This window comes from Emydura macquarii, unplaced genomic scaffold (assembly GCF_026122565.2).
Source record: "Emydura macquarii macquarii isolate MOO-44397 ecotype Brisbane River unplaced genomic scaffold, CSIRO-AGI_Emac_v2 contig_18, whole genome shotgun sequence".
Lineage (NCBI taxonomy): Eukaryota > Metazoa > Chordata > Testudines > Chelidae > Emydura > Emydura macquarii.
In genome coordinates this window covers 9,782,132-9,798,001 of record NW_027130155.1, presented here as the reverse complement: position 1 = coordinate 9,798,001, position 15,870 = coordinate 9,782,132, and the positions used below count along the sequence as shown (strand labels likewise).

Here is a 15,870-nt window from a genome sequence, read left to right as displayed (position 1 = left end):
AAGTGGGCAGATCCTAACTAGGTGGTGGGCAGACACTGTTAGAAGTTCCATGAACCAGAACTGTCTGTGCCAATAGGGTGCCAGAAGAATGATGTTGGCTCTGTCACGTCATATTTTCCCTAACATCTATGGAAGTAGGGGAATGAGAGGAAAGACATATCTGAGGTCATTCGTCCAGGACAGCAGAAGAACATCACCGTGGGAATCACAGCCCATGGCTCCTCCGGAACAATAATCGGGAGAGCTTTCTGTTTGTTTGGGATGCGAATAGGTCCCAAAGTGGAGTACACCCTATTGTATAAATATTTCACTTAGCGCTGTGTTGTGAACCTCCCACTCGTGTTTTATTATAAAACTTCTGCTTAGTTTGTCTGCAAAGGAGTTAGTCTGCAAAGAATATCCAGAAGATACATAGCCAGTATCGTGATGCGGTTTCTGATACACCAGTTCCAAAGTCTGATGGCTTCCAGGCAGAGGGGATCAGATCTCGTTCCTTCCTGTTTGTTTATATAGACCACAGTGGTGATATTATCTGACATTATCTGTACATGGAGTGAGCGTATGAATGGAAGAAAAGCCTTGCAGACAAGATGGACCACACTCATTTCCAATAAGTTAGTGTGTAGACTGGCTTCTCATGGGGCCTAAGTAAACCCGAACAGTGTGGTTGTTCAGGTCAATGCTTCTCTCACGGAGTGAGGTGCTCATCATGATGGCGGCCCAGGGGGTGGGAGGCTGAAAAGAAAGCCCACCATGCCCTTTTCTGGGTTCAGCCACCATGTGAGAGAGTGATAACTCTGGTGGAAACAGCCACCCTGGAATGTGGTCCTTAGACAGTCAGTAGATCAAGTGGAGGCAAGCATGCAGGCACCACAAGTGGAGTCTGGCAAACAGTGTTATGTAGTTGCATGCAGCTATCTGGCCTAACAGTGAAAGGTACCTGTGCACTGTGGGTTGCGATTTGCTGGTAAAATGTGAAATCAGGTTGCTCATTGTATAAAACGGTCTGCAGGGAGGAACGCTTTTGCAGACTTTTCTTCATTTATGCAAACACCTAAGGTTGATAAAAGTTTTGTTGACAACCTCACCGCCTGACAAGAATGACCTATCAGGAGCCAATTATCCAGGTATGGAAATATTATATAGCGCTGGCATATCATCTGGGCTGTTACCACAGAGAAAACCTTCATAAATACTTTGGGTGCCATAGCTAGCCCAAAGGGGAGGACTCAAAACTGGAAGTGATCTTGGCCTACTGTAAAACACAGGAATTTTCACATGAATTTTCACATGAATGTACACATGGAAATATGCATCCTTCATGGTCAAGAGTCACAACCATATTCCTTCCTTAAAGGGAGGTGATTACTGATGCCAACACAATCATCCAGAATTTCAGTTTTTGAATAAAGATGTTGAGTTGCCGAAGGTCCAGGATGGGTCTTCACCCTCTGTCTTTCTTGGGAATTAGGAAATACGGAGATTAGAACCCCTTCCTATGGTAATGAGGAGGGATGTGCTCGATTGCCTTTCAGTATAAAAAAGATTCTGTCTCCTGTTGAAAATCACCTTGTGAGAGTGGTCCCTGAAGGAGGACGAGGAAGGAGATTGATGAAGAGGAAAGGAGAAAAACATTATGGAGTATCTCCGATGGATAATCTCCAGAACCCAACTGTCCATAGTGATCTTCCTCCAGTTGTGAGTGAAGAGTGTGAGATAGCCCTCAAAGAAGACAGGGAAAGAGGTGGGTGGCAACAGTGGCGGTACGCAGATCTTGACCAAGGTGTCCAAAATGGCCTTTGGCTGGCAGTGAGTACAGGCTATCGCAGTAGATGGGGCCAAGAAGAGAGACCTCTGAAACCTCTTGCATTTGTGGGCTTGATTGAGTGGCTGGCAATAAGGTGTATGAGGAGGGGGTGGCTTTGGTCTATAGAACTGTCTCTAGTGATTTTCCCTCAGGGCTGGAGTATAAATCCCCAGGGAATGCACATTTGATCTCGAGTCCTTTATTGAATGCAGAGACTCATCCATCCTCTCATTAAAGAGATTCGACTCATCAAAGGGAGGTCCCGGATGATGTTTTGGACCTCCCTAGGAAACCTTGACAATTGTAGCCAAAAATCCCTCCTCATGTCTAAACCAGTGGCCAGACGTCTGGAAGCTGCGTCTGCCGCATCCACTGCAACCCGGAAGACTACTTCTGCCAATAGCTTCCTCTCATATAAGAGAGACTGAAATTAGGCCCTGTTCTCTGTAGGAAGCTTATCTATGAAGTCCGCAAGCCTGAAAGTTATTAAAATCATATTTCGCCAGCAGATCTTGGTAGCTAGCAACATGAAATAGCAGGCCTACGGGGAAGACCTTCCTTCCCAGGAGGTCCAGTCACTTAGAGCCCTTATCTGCCATGATGGCCCTTTGATAGTTCAATTGAGCCCTTTCTGTAGCTGCCTGTACCATCAGTGAGAATTGCTGGCAGAATGGGAGAATAAAAATTCAGCTCCTTTGGCAGGAATAAAATATCTCCTCTCGGCTCTTTTCTGTGTAGGGGCATAGGATGATGGACTGTGTCATACTGCTCTGGGCAGTTTTAGTATGGCCTCATTGATCAGAAGAGCCACCTTACTTGGTCCCTGAGGTTGCACAATGTCCAGGTGCCAGTGTTGAAGGTCCTTGACTTCCTCTAGTGCGATCTGAAGGTCATTGGCAACACTTTGTAGCAGCTCCTGATACTGCTGATGGTCATTTGGCAGAAACTGCAAAGGAGTGACTGTTTCGACCAGGAATAATGAAGGGCCATCCATTGGAACTGTCCGTACCTGTGGATCCAGTTCCACCTCTTCCTCCTCGTGCACTGATGGATCCAGTTGGCGAGAGGGAGAGGAGTAGCACAACTCTTAAGAAGGGTCTAGATGCCTGCCATAAGGAGCATGTGGACTCTAATAAGGCCAGAAATGGGGGACGACCCAAAGGAAACAGTACCAATGGTCCTGGGGAGAGGAGAAGGTCATACCCAAAGGAATGGCAAACATGACTCCTTGACTGTTTGCTGGGACTCGACTGTCTCCACAGAGATTCAAGTGTGGCTATCTCTTCTGCTTCAACCAAGTCTGAGAACTGCTTTATCAGTAGCAGCAGTGCCATCAGTACCTGGGCACCCCTGCCAGATGGTTAGAGGTGGGATAAAAAAAACGAGAGTCCCATAGCACTTTAAAGACTAACAAATTTCTGCAGGCATAAGATTTCGTGGGCTGCAACCCACTTCGTCAGATGAAGTTGCAGCCCACGAAAGCCTGCAGAATTTATGCCTGTAGAAATTTGTTAGTCTTTAAAGTGCTACAGGACTCCTGTTGTTTTTGCTGTATACAGACTAACACGGCTACCCCTCTGGAACTTTTCAGAGGTGGGATAGACTCCTGCTCTGGAATAAGGACATCATTCCGGAGGTCCAAGACAGAGAGAAGTGGAGACTGTGGATTAAGGTGGTTATGTAAATCTCCATATGCTCTGGTGTCTGATGGGTTCCAGCAGTCAAGTCTGAAAGACCTGGTGCATCTGCATCAATGGGATGTTCCTTAGATGAATGAGGCAGTATTGACAATAGGTCTAGAGCAATGCTCGTAGATGGAACCGGTGAATGTCTATCCTTATGCTTTGGTACTGAGGTGACTGATTGGAATGGTGGATCTTTCTTTTTACATGCTTTGACCTCCAGTATGGGAGGTCTTCAATGGGGCTGGTTCCTTAGGCTCTGTGCAAGACATCTCACCTGACCTGGACAAACATGAAGAAGCACATATCTTATGGATGGTCCTCAACGGGGATCTGTCCTTACACCCATGAGAGTGCTCTCTACTCTCATGGGAAGCCCTAGAAGAGTCCTTGGGCTTAGACGTTGGAAACTCCACTCCAAGGCACATGCATGGAGGTGCACTGATGCTTAGTTGAGGCCAATGTATGGGGAGAAAGTGGGGAATCTCCCTGGCCTGTATTGGAGAGGGGCCTCATAGCTTTCTCAAGCTTCTCAAGTTCAGGGTGGGAAAGGGTAATAGATACTGCACTTCACAGAGATATGTGCCTTACCCAGGCACTACAGGCAGTGTTGATGTTCCTCAGTGATAGAGGAGTGAGGGAAGGAGATGCAATTCCTGAATCCTAGGACTATCGGCATAGTGGAGCTGGGGAGGGGTTCCCTAATAAAGGAAAAAGAAAAAGCTCTGTATTAACTATACTATAAACTTTAAACTAACTAACTACTACACTAAGAAATAAAACTATATATATATTTTTCTTTCTTTACAGATTATACAATGAAGTGAAAGAGGACATAATTCTGACTCTGACTATGCAGTGGTAAGAAGGAATTGGAGAGGCGACAGCCCACAATGCCTCTTATATCATTGGTTGTGAGCATGAGGAGAGCTACTGTGCATGTGCAGGTCAATGGACACTGCTCTGAAGCATTTCCAGATCTGGGAGCATGCGTACCCACCTGAAGAACTTGTGAATTCTGACAGAACCCGTGAATTATTGCTATGAAAACTGCTATATCACAAATACCCCTCTGCATATGTAACCATCATAGGTTAAGCAATGCTGTGTCAATGTCTCTCCCAAACCAGGGACAATGGGGAGTACTCATCTCTTAATGACTGGTCAATAGACATGCAAAAGGAATTTGCTGGGAGAAGGAACTTCCTCTTCTGGTCTGAGGAGTATTTTTGGAGGAGTTGAAAGTTACCAAAAGATAAAACAAAGACGTCACGATGGGGCAAGAAGAAAAAAGGGCATGGACAGCCCAAGTGAGAGGTGATGAGCTGCTGAGAGGAGAAGACTCCATGTTTCAACATACAATCCATGCTCTGCAGCAGAGGTACGTCCAAAGGATCCTGACCCTAGCCCAAAGAATGCTCTGAAGTTGTGAGGAAACTGAGGCAGGGGAACGGTGTAGAGTTTGTTATTCTGTATGGATCTGTGTATTTCTCATGCTATAAAAGGACAATAATGTGTTAGACTCTGGGGAAAGTACCTGTGTGTGTTGTAAGCTACACTTACCACATAACCCAGAAGACTCACATTTTTGGTGGATTCCTGGAGCATGCTTTTAAGCTACTGGAATATCTTGGAGGCAGCAATAATTTTAGGAACCTAACACATTTGGGTTGAGGGGCTCCATTTCTGTGAAGATGTAGCCAGAGTTGGTACTCATGAAATGTGTCAGAGAGACCAAGGGAGGAAACAGTGCTGCAGTCTGCTGAGACCCAGGGAAGTTTAAAACACCTGGGGGACCCAGAAGGTGGGATTTCCATCACAGCAATCAGGTGGGCAGCCAGCAGGAGAAGCATGATGAGATCTGTGAAAGAACCCCATTCCTCCCTCACTCCCATTCTCCCCTCTTCCACATGCCAGTGTTCTCTATTCTCCTCCTTTGCCAGAAGCTCTGTGCACCCCCCATTTCTTAATACCAATGTTTCCTATTCTCCACCAGAGCCAGGGCCTCTGTATTTCTCAACACCATAACAGTCCCTCAATCTTCCTCCCATGGGAGGTACTCTATGTGCGCTCCCATTCCCACCATGTCTGGGGTCCCCCAATCTCCCTTGCCAGGGGTTCTATATGCCCCATTTCCTCCTTCCACAATACTGGGATCACTATTCTACCCCCATGCCAGAAGCTGTGTACATACCCACTTCCCCGCTCCATCATTATTATTCTTTTTGTCTGGGAGATAAGTCATTCAGGGTGTCAACATGTTAAACTCTACTGGGCAGGTAAACACAGCTTACTTAGGGTATTGTTATGCTGAAATCCATTAATGGGTGCCATCAAACAGCTGTTTGATATATAGAAAATTGCAGAGGTTCTGGAAGCTGTGGCTGTGCTCCAACAGATGGCGGGGGCTCCATGTGTCCCCCATTTCCTCTCCACAAATCAACAGGGTTCTGGCCACTGATGCCTAGAACATTCTCTGAAAATTTGGGATTGGTCAGATGCGGTGTTAAAAAATTATCACGTTACGTATAGACAGAGAAATGCCATTGAGAGGAGTGTAAAGCTTTCACAAACTCAGCTTCAGTTTACTAAAAAACTTCGCTTCATGCACATATGGAATATTTTAACATCACCTTTCTTAGACTTGAATCCACCAACAAAAAATGTTAGTAACTGGACCTGGCTGAAACTTTTCAGGAGAAGTTTCAGTTTTCTGAATTTGGATTTGTTCCGCATCAAACAAGACCAAAATTTACAGAAAATGCTCAGTGAATTGAAGTTTTTAATTTTGGAAACAGCAAACCATGGTGTTTCTGATACTAAATGGGAAACAAACGTTGTCACTGACTATTCAATGAATGACAAGAATGTTATTTTCACTGAGTCATTACTGGGGCTCCCAGGGTCCGTGGCTCCAGAGCAGCACTTCCATGTGGACTGGTTACCCAGGTGTAGTTCATATGGCACTGCTTCCTCAGAGCTGCAGCTGGGAGCCAAGCCCTGGCTAGAGCTGGGACTCCCAGGGCTTTCAGGCTCCAAGCAGAGAGCATGGAAGCCCTAGCATGGCATGGCTACGCTAGAGCCCTGGCTGGAACTGGCACTCTCTGGGCTTCTAAAGTTTCCTGCTTTGCAGCAGGGAGGGAGCCCAGCAAAGCTGGGAGCCTAGAAGTCTCGGATACCCAGCTCTGGGGCTGGCTTGGTCCAGGCTGAGGAGTGAGGTGCCAATACAGCCCCAAGAAAGCCCCAGCTCCAGAAGGAACCAGACTGAGGAGCCTATCTAGTTCCAAGAGCCCCAGGCAAGATCCTGGGGTGGCTTGGCCCCAGCCATATAGTGAGAAGCCTAGCCAGCTCAGGAGCTCCAGATCCAGTGGCTGGGAGGCTGCCTGCTGCAGAGTGGGTTGAACCTAGCAGGCCTGAGTGATTCCAGTCAGGCAGTGACTCCAGCGAGGGCTCTCCAGGCTGAAAGACTCTCTGCTGTGGGGCTATCCATCTTGGGACACCAGCATGTTTCCAATGGAAAGCTGCCTAGGTTTCAACAAAAATTTAGTTTAATTTGAAATAGATCTGACCAAACATGTTAGTCCAGTGAATCAGCATTTTCTGATTAAACTAAGTTTTGTCAGATAATTTCCAACCTGCTCTATTAATAACATGTTGCTGTGTTTCAGGAATACATTTTTCTTTTGATCTCATAAAGGCCTTAACAACCCACACCACCACTTTTTATACTGCTATATTTACATAGTAAAAAAGATATTTATATTTCTGCTAGATTTTAGAACATTTATTTTACCAAAAACTCAATCCAGACATCTACAGTACTCGGATTTCTCCCAGCATTCTGTCATCTACAGATAAGTTGCCATTCTATTACTTTTTTCAGATATCTGAAACTATGCTGCTTCTCTCAGTACCATAGTTCCACTCGCACTGGGCCTGTGTTTTACCACACCAATGGTAAAGCAATGTGAACTCAGCCAAGTACCATGTGTTGTATTTTCTAAGCTCATGTCCTTTTCATATTATATTAATATATTAATGTTGTGGTTAAATGTCTACCACAAAGTATTCAGGATGTACAAGGTGATTGAGTTAATGCTTTCATTTCCTGACTTTTGAGAATTAATGTAATATTAAGATTACATTGTTAATGTAAAATGTTGTATTTTATAATATAACAAACGTTCCTGTTTTAAGGTCAAATGCACAACACTTATATCCACCAACAACTAAACCAACTACCTTGCACAAAATAATTTTTTCAAAATTTGGCAATGCTCACAATGAATTTGAGTTTAATATTTTTTAGTGTGTCTTGTTTTGTAAAGCAATCTAGATGATTGCACAAGATCAATACCAGCACCTTTAATGTGTTTGTTTTACAAATATAGAAGATACAAACCCTGCCCAAAAAGTCTATAGTCTAAATTTGACACAGACAACACCATTCAGTCATGGTACATATATGTGTCCTTTTAGCTGAGAGTTCGTTGTCATAGTGATGCAGATTTTTTTTTATTTTATATACTCAGTCTCTCCACAAATCCAGTTTTGATGATAAATGAACTGCATCAGAAAACAATTATAAAAGTGACCTCTTTAAGATGCATGTTTTCCCCCTGCCCTTCTGGCATAACTATTTCTGCCTTTTTTGCTTCTTTATGATCCATAAATATGGACTGAAATGGTTTTAAAGCAGGCAAGAAGGAATCTTACTTAATTTTTAGCTTAGAAATATCAGATGTTGGTTTCCTGTTTTTGATGGAAGGCTAGAGTACTATTTCACCCTCCACTGAAGGCATGGAAGTTCAGAATCTTTCACAAAAAGAGCATTAATTCTAAGTTTGTGTCAGGTGTTTGAGTTAAACAGATATTAATCAAAAACAAAGTTTCAAACAGTGATTAAAATATCCTCTCTCTCTTCCCTCAACTTTCACTCCCTTATAATATCATAGTCCAGATACTCAAGTGATCTTGACCACTGTACTGTGGGATCACCTCATAAATATTTTAAAATAGAAACAACACAACTCTCTTCCTTCCCAGCCTATAGGCTAATTACCTGGATTAGTTGATAGAGTCTGTTTCTTTGTGTGGATGGGTGCACATGCACCCCAAGTTGAGGAAATGAGTTTTGAATTTTGTTTAGAAAGCAGTGAGGTCCATTGTCATTCTTATCTCTTGTGTGAGTGAGTTCCGTATTCTAGTTCCAGCTCTGCAAAAATTCTGTGTCCTGCATTCATGAGCCTCCCCGTACTGGCCAGCAGTATTACTGGTCCAGTGAAACAGAGCTGCCATGGGAGGTCAGTGTCACGATGGAGATCATATCTCAGGTAACTAGGACCAATCCCATGGAGGGTTTTGAAAATCAGGACACTGATCTTGAACTAAAGTCTGTTCACTAGAGAGCAGCACAGAGAGCAGAGCACTGGGGTGACAGGTTCACAGTGATCTGGGTTTTGAAACAGACTGGCTGTAGTATTTTATACCAGTTGAAATTTTCTCACTAAACATGCCTTTATTCCTAGTTATGAGTTACTATTATCAAGCCTGGAGATTACCATACTCCAGCAAAAATAGGAAAGTCAAAACTTGATATTTCTGTTTAAAAAAAGAGGCAGAGTTAAAGTTCCTTCAGGCCTTATTTGTACACAATTAAGAATCTAAACAGGACACAGACATGTCTCTCTTCGCAGGTCACCTTTGAACAGAAAAGGGCAGACTTCAGTAATGAATATTCAACACAGTTCTGTAAACAACTTACACAGTGTCTGTAAAGCCTTTAAACATGGAAAACACTACATAAATGCTAAGTATTAATAGTGTCCTTCATATGAGGATCATGGAAAATGACAACAAGACTATGCACATTCACATTTCATAGAACAAACACGAGCAATAATGCAGGCATAGGCAAAGATGGTTGAACACAAAGTGCAGATTTATCCCCTACTGACAGTAATCCCCTCATATGGATGAAACAGATTGGCATGGATGGATCAAAGTACAAAGACTGAGATAACTCTAGCTTTACTGTAGTACTTTTCATCTGTAGTGCTCAAAAAGCTTTAGAAAGGAGCTTGGTATCATTATCCCCATTGTACAGATGGGAAAACTAAGGCACAGAGCATGGCAGTGACTTGCCCATTTGTCACACAGCAGACCAGTCACAGAACTGGGAATAGAACCCAGGTCTTCTAAGCGCCAGCCCACTGCTCTATCCATTAGGAAAAACTGCTTCTATAGGTCAAACTTACTAACTCATATGAAAACTACAAACTGCCTTGTCTTCACTAGGATTTTACCTCAAGTCAGCTAAACTGAATTGAAAACATACTTTTTTTTGTAATGAAGACAAGAACCAAATGTCTTAAGCCTACCAGATCCACCTTTCAAGTTTTGTGCAGACACAACACATACTGTTTTTCACACAAGGATCATTGATTGTAAGTTCTTCAGGGCAGAGACTATCTACTATTCTGTGTTTGTACACCACGTAGCATAATGAGGGCCTGTTTTCAGTTGGTCACTAAGCATTGCCATGGTAAACATGATTATTAATAATAATCATTAGCAGGATAAGACCTCTGGTGTCTGATTTATTTTGTCTGCCTGTACTGGGTAGTAAAGTCCTTGGGCCAGAATATCTCCTTTGTTTATTTTACTAAGCACTTTTCATAAATAATACCTAGGTGCTAATACAAAATAGCCAGTATGGCTTTGTGTTTTCTCCCAAGCTGCTCTGCACGCCTGGGAGGAGCTCTTCATAAACATCTGTAAAGCTACTTCATTATTCTTCTTCAAATCCCTTATTAAAACTCTTCTTTGCTATAATGCCTACAATAAACTTGACAAAGGTTAGGCCGCTCGGTGTGCAGATACCACTGCCTACCATGCTGATCATTATTATCTCATTGTTTCCTTGTACTCCCTTCTTCTGTAGCCATATGTTGTGTCTTGTATTATACTTAGCTAGTAAGCTCTTTGGGGCAGGAGCCATATTTTTGCTCTGCTTGTACAGCTCCCAGCAGACTGGGGTCTGGGTCCATGACAAGGGCTCCTAGGCTGTATGGTAATACAAATAATAAAGCAATAAGATTACTCCTGTATGCCTAACACACAGCACATATTTCCATTGTTTGCATTTTGTGTGTACTGCACTGTGCACCATCAGCACCCATGTAATCTTTTTAAAAGATTATTCTTGTTTTAGAAACTGAAGGCTAGAGCTACAGAAATAATCCAAGAGACTTGTTAATAGTTTCAAAAAGTAAACTATCAAATATTTTGTTTGCAGGTACTATTTTCCATTTTTTAAAAAAAGTGTCCAGTAATCAAGCCTGTGTCTATAATCATGCTGTATATAAAAACAATGCACAAGATGAGTACTGTTAGTCATTGGTACCAGTTCAAAATAAGGAGCTGTCAGTGAATAAGTGCATAAAAAAAGGCTATTGTTCTTCTGGCAGAGAGGTATCATAGACAAATTATTTTTTCAGTCAATATGTGTCACCATTATTATTATGCATCATGCAGGATCACCAATGCTATAATTTCTTATTTAGAAAAATACAAGCAGTATTAAATAAATTGAGATCTATGCCTTTACAGGACATTTGAGGGAAAGGATGCGCATCCTTTTACCCACATACATTTTACCCACATATATACAGAAATTTCATTTACATTATATTTAGGTTTAAGTTTTTACTCCTATAACTTCATTAATAATTACAAAGTTGCTCTGTTATAGAACAAAAATTTAGCCAATTTTTATGAGTCAATCATTCCACAACAATTATTTTAGATACTTAGTCTGTATATTACATACTAATGTACAGCATTGACTGCTATAATGTTACAGTCTTTTATAAGACACAAAGCTACAGATGTTTCAATTATTTTTCTGTTTAAATTCTGTCAGGTTTGAAACTTAGCTGAAATAATAGTCAGAAACAATGTCAATTTGAGAATATATAGAATTTGCCTGTTTGAAGCAAACTATATTTGAAAAGAAATGTACATCACCCAATTGGGGTCACAACAGTGAATACATTTCAATAAGAAAGCAAGCCCTTGCATTCAACAGGAAAGAAACATATTAGGAAAATGTTGATAACTTGGATTTAGATTTAACAGCATTTAAAGTCTAGTAATAAACATTCAAGTATTAATTATAACTTGGGAAACTTCTGGTCATGTTTGGGCTGAATTAATAATTAAATCGTTTTAAAGAGTAAAAATAGTAGCTTACAGAGAGCTTTTAATTGGCAGAGCTAAAAGTTGTGAAATATTTGATATTTAGTACTAGTAGGATATTTTGCAATAAGGGTATGTGATGTTTCTTCATGCTTTTGGTTTCTATGACGTTAAAATATTTTAAAAGAGCTATAGAAATCATGCTACAACATTGCAAACTATTACAGAGCTAAATATTAAGATGTGTGTCTACTTTTAAAGTGTATTGCTTCCTTTGGTATCTGTATTAGCGGTGGAAAAAAAAAACCCACTACAAACAAACAAAAAGGTATAGCCCGGAGGAACAAAAGCATATCTTCAGGATTTGAAAGTTAGAAATAGACATGGGGAGAAGAAAAAACAAAACAGAAAAATCTTTTAACTTCATTGACATACACTAGTCTAGACAGTATGTTGGAAGACAGAATAGAAAATGGTAAATATTTTGCTTTTAAAAAGTGGATGTCTGTCTGTCTCATTCGGGGATGATTGTCCTGGAAGATCAAACACCATCATCCATTCATACAGCCATCCTTATATTACACTAGCATCCAAAATTTGCTATGTGTAGTACAGTCACATATGAACAGAATATACAGTCCCTTTCCCTGAAGAGTTTACAGTCTGCAACCCCAATCCTGCAAGTTCATGTATGTGCAGACCTCTTTGCCTGAACCAAGCCTCAATAACTTCAGGCTCAACACAGGCTCCCACCCATGTAGAACAGCTTGAAGAACTGAAGCCTTTCATGCCAATCCTGCAACTGGATCTTTGGGAACAGATCCTAACACCCATATGATCCTGATTCTGCAACTGGATCTCACTAACAAGGTTTCTGTGCAGCAAAAGGATAAGAATTTTTTTAATAATATAAGGTTATTATGAAAATATTGTGAAACATTACAAATTAAAGGTCTGATCCAAAGACCCAATATTTCAATGGGGCACAATGCAGGAGCCCTTCCAAACAAATCCAGTTGCAGAATCAGGGTATAAGTTTTCTCTTTATCTTACTAGCAATAAATCTTAAAATTATATAAAGTAACGGAATAAAGAACTAACATAGTAAGAGAAAAAACTACATTAATTGTCAAGGATACAAACTCAGATCTTTACTCCATTCAAATTACTATTACAAATTTTGATGCTATATTATATATTTTAATTTAAGAATCAAACATGCCACTTCCATAAACATTTGAAGAAGCCGATTAAAAACCACCACTCTCTCTTCCACACCCTTTTAAATGATAGCTATCAGCTAGCTGACTCCCTCTTGATAGACAAAATACTTCAATTGCTATAGATCTTACTTACATATAGACCCCTTAGGTCAATCACTATACTTTATTTAGGAAGTAAACAGAACAATTAACCCCTAAAATAGCTCAACCTTTTACATGTGAAATTCATTTTAAGCTTTTCTACTCAACTTCAGATAACCTCGATATTTTTACCTGGCTTTAACACGTGTAATTTCTCAAGTACTCAGCCATTTGGGGCACAAGATGAATTTGAAATAAAAATATTTCTACCAACTCAGTTCCCTGTACTTGATTTAACTGAAGTAAAAACCCACTTCTGCAGATATTCACTCATTCCCAGATCATACATACCTCAGATATTTTAAAAAGCCAATGATAAGAAAATCAAAGTTTCCAAAATATTACCACACAATTAAAAACGCAAAGTATCAAATAAAATAATTTAATTCCCACAAGTTTTCTTTAGACATGAGCTAGTTAAGTCAGATTTATTACCTCCTTGCCCTTACCAGCTACTGTGAGCTTTGAATGAAGCAACCTCAATTGTAACAGGAGAGACATCTGTTTCTTTTTTTCTGAATCAAATCCTCATCAGGAGTTTCCCAGCTCAAAGTCTGTTGTGAATTTTTTAAAATCAAATCTTGTTGATTACTTCCATGGATTTAATTATTATTCTTTTCATAGTTCTGATCACATTACAATTTTTTTATTTGACAAAGCTAAAGTATTAGAAAGACATCTCTAAATTTAAAAAGTTATGTACTGTTCTTCTTGGTAACATATGTATTGGAAAAAACACAGAGTACTGCTCATACTTCAGGCTACTTAAGTATATACGCACATTCTGGTTATCTCAAGTGTACTTACTCCATTTCTTGAGAACATACAATGGTAAAGTCTTTGCTTACATTGTTCAGATCTAGGCAGGATCTCATTTATTATATTTTCTCGCCAATCCAAAAAAAACCCCACTAACATAATGGCACTTACTACCCCAAGAAGCAGACACCAAATGGTGCCACCCACACTCTCACACTGTGCCTCATAATAAACCATAAAGCAATGGAATGCACTGGCCCCTTTATGAGCAAACAATACCCTGGCTTCATTAGAATACAGCTGACATTTTCAAAGCACAAATACTTCAAGAGAATTGTACTAGATAAAAATTATTATAATGAAATACCATGTAATAAAACACACACATTTTAACCTACTTTTAATATATATTTCTAATGATCTATAAAGCATAAGATTTTCTCCTTTTCAACATTTTAAAAAAAGAAATAACTGATGAAGTATAATCATAAAGGGCAAAGTTCATTGTACCAATTTAAAATAGGTATAAACATTTTGCCTGATTTCAATAGCATGAGGCCACAGTCAATATTCCACATTCAATGCTTTAATTAGCCAACACCACTTCCTACAACTAAGCTAAGGAAAGACAAGGTAAAATAATTCCCAAATTTTAATCTATTTGTTTAGACATGCAAATGACAAACTAAGCTAACTCTTTACCCCTCCCCCCAACACACTGTAGTTTTCCTGCTTGCAACTTTTCAGGAATGTCTTACATTTAACATGTTAGGAATTCTTTATTAATGTAAAACAGCAGCTGTTTCAAAATACCAGATGCTTTCTGCAAAATACTTACACAGCAGACAAACAAAACGATCTCTCTTACCTGGACTAAGGAAGCATGCCTCTCACAGCAGTACCAACAACACTCTACAGTCTTTGTTACCATTCAGAGGAAACTTGAGATGGTGCCAGACATGAGCAATCAAACTCAGAACAAACCCACTTCAAGTACTTTGCTAGAATATCAAAAAGATGCTCAAGATAGATGTTCTACAGTCACTATAATTGATAAAGATGAAACACTTTTTAACTGCAATAAAACTTTTTTACAAAGAACTGATATACCATAATCTTCAGAATAAGCATCACATAACCATACTCCACACCTTTTTAAAGCTCAAGTTTCTTACTTTTAAAGATTTTAAAATAGATGTACTCATGCCTATGTATTTTATAATTTATTTACATTTGTTTTGATTCAGTTTAAACAGTCATAGCATTACAATCTACAGTATAAACATCTAAATAGGGAAGCCTGTATATGCAAATTGTAAAAGTTGGAATGTTCTTTTGGGTCCAGGTTGCACCAAAAAATTGTTTAACTGTCTCTGTTGGGAACTAATCATTTCTTATATTTCCATCTCATATAGATAGGAGAAAAATATATTAAGAACTAGGGAGGGCTTTTTTAAACATCTTTTTTGTAGATTCAGAGTAAGCAAGAATGCCATTCTGCCTCTTCCCTAGTGTTCCGGTCAGTTTCTGCAGAATTTAAGCTTTCATTTTAAAAATAGATAACTTTCCAACTCTACTGGTCACAAAGATAACCTTTTCAATGTGAATCCTATGGTGTGTCTGAAACAATTGCTGTAAAATGAGGGTTGTACTGCCCCTATTCATCTCAGAGGGAGCTAACTTTGAAGGCTAATTACATCCATTTAAATACTAACTTTAAGTCTTACTCTTCTGATCATTTTAGCACAATGTATTTATACAGTGTAGCTGTATATGATAAAAGTTAGAAATAAAAAGGCTCCATTATAATAGGCAATTAATTTAATTTATGTATTTTCAACACACTTATCACCTTGGTACCTAAACATCAAACAAACAATTACATGGAGACCCAGCCCAACCCAGAAGCATAGGGAAAAGAGCCAGGTACTTCCACCATCTCTTAAGGTCTTGAGTGACATTTTGGTCAACTGAAAACCCATCAGCTTGTGATGTCATCTTGATTCTCTTCACTGAGTTTTCCTCACTGACTGATACTTGTTATCGTTAACTTCCTGCC

The 15,870-nt window shown here is 40.0% G+C and overlaps 1 protein-coding gene across 5 annotated transcripts in view; it reads right to left on the bottom strand.

Annotated features, from left to right (window-relative positions):
• TFDP2 (transcription factor Dp-2) overlaps positions 1-15,870 on the bottom strand; it is a 149,216-nt gene that overhangs the window by 71,798 nt on the left and 61,548 nt on the right. Inside the window, exon 1 of one of the 5 annotated variants that reach the window (XM_067541154.1) lies at positions 14,680-14,735. The exons of the other annotated variants lie outside the window; for them this stretch is intronic. The gene's annotated coding sequence lies outside the window, so the exon portion shown is untranslated. Of the gene's footprint in view, positions 1-14,679; positions 14,736-15,870 lie in introns of those variants that run through there. 5 annotated transcript variants of the gene reach the window in all.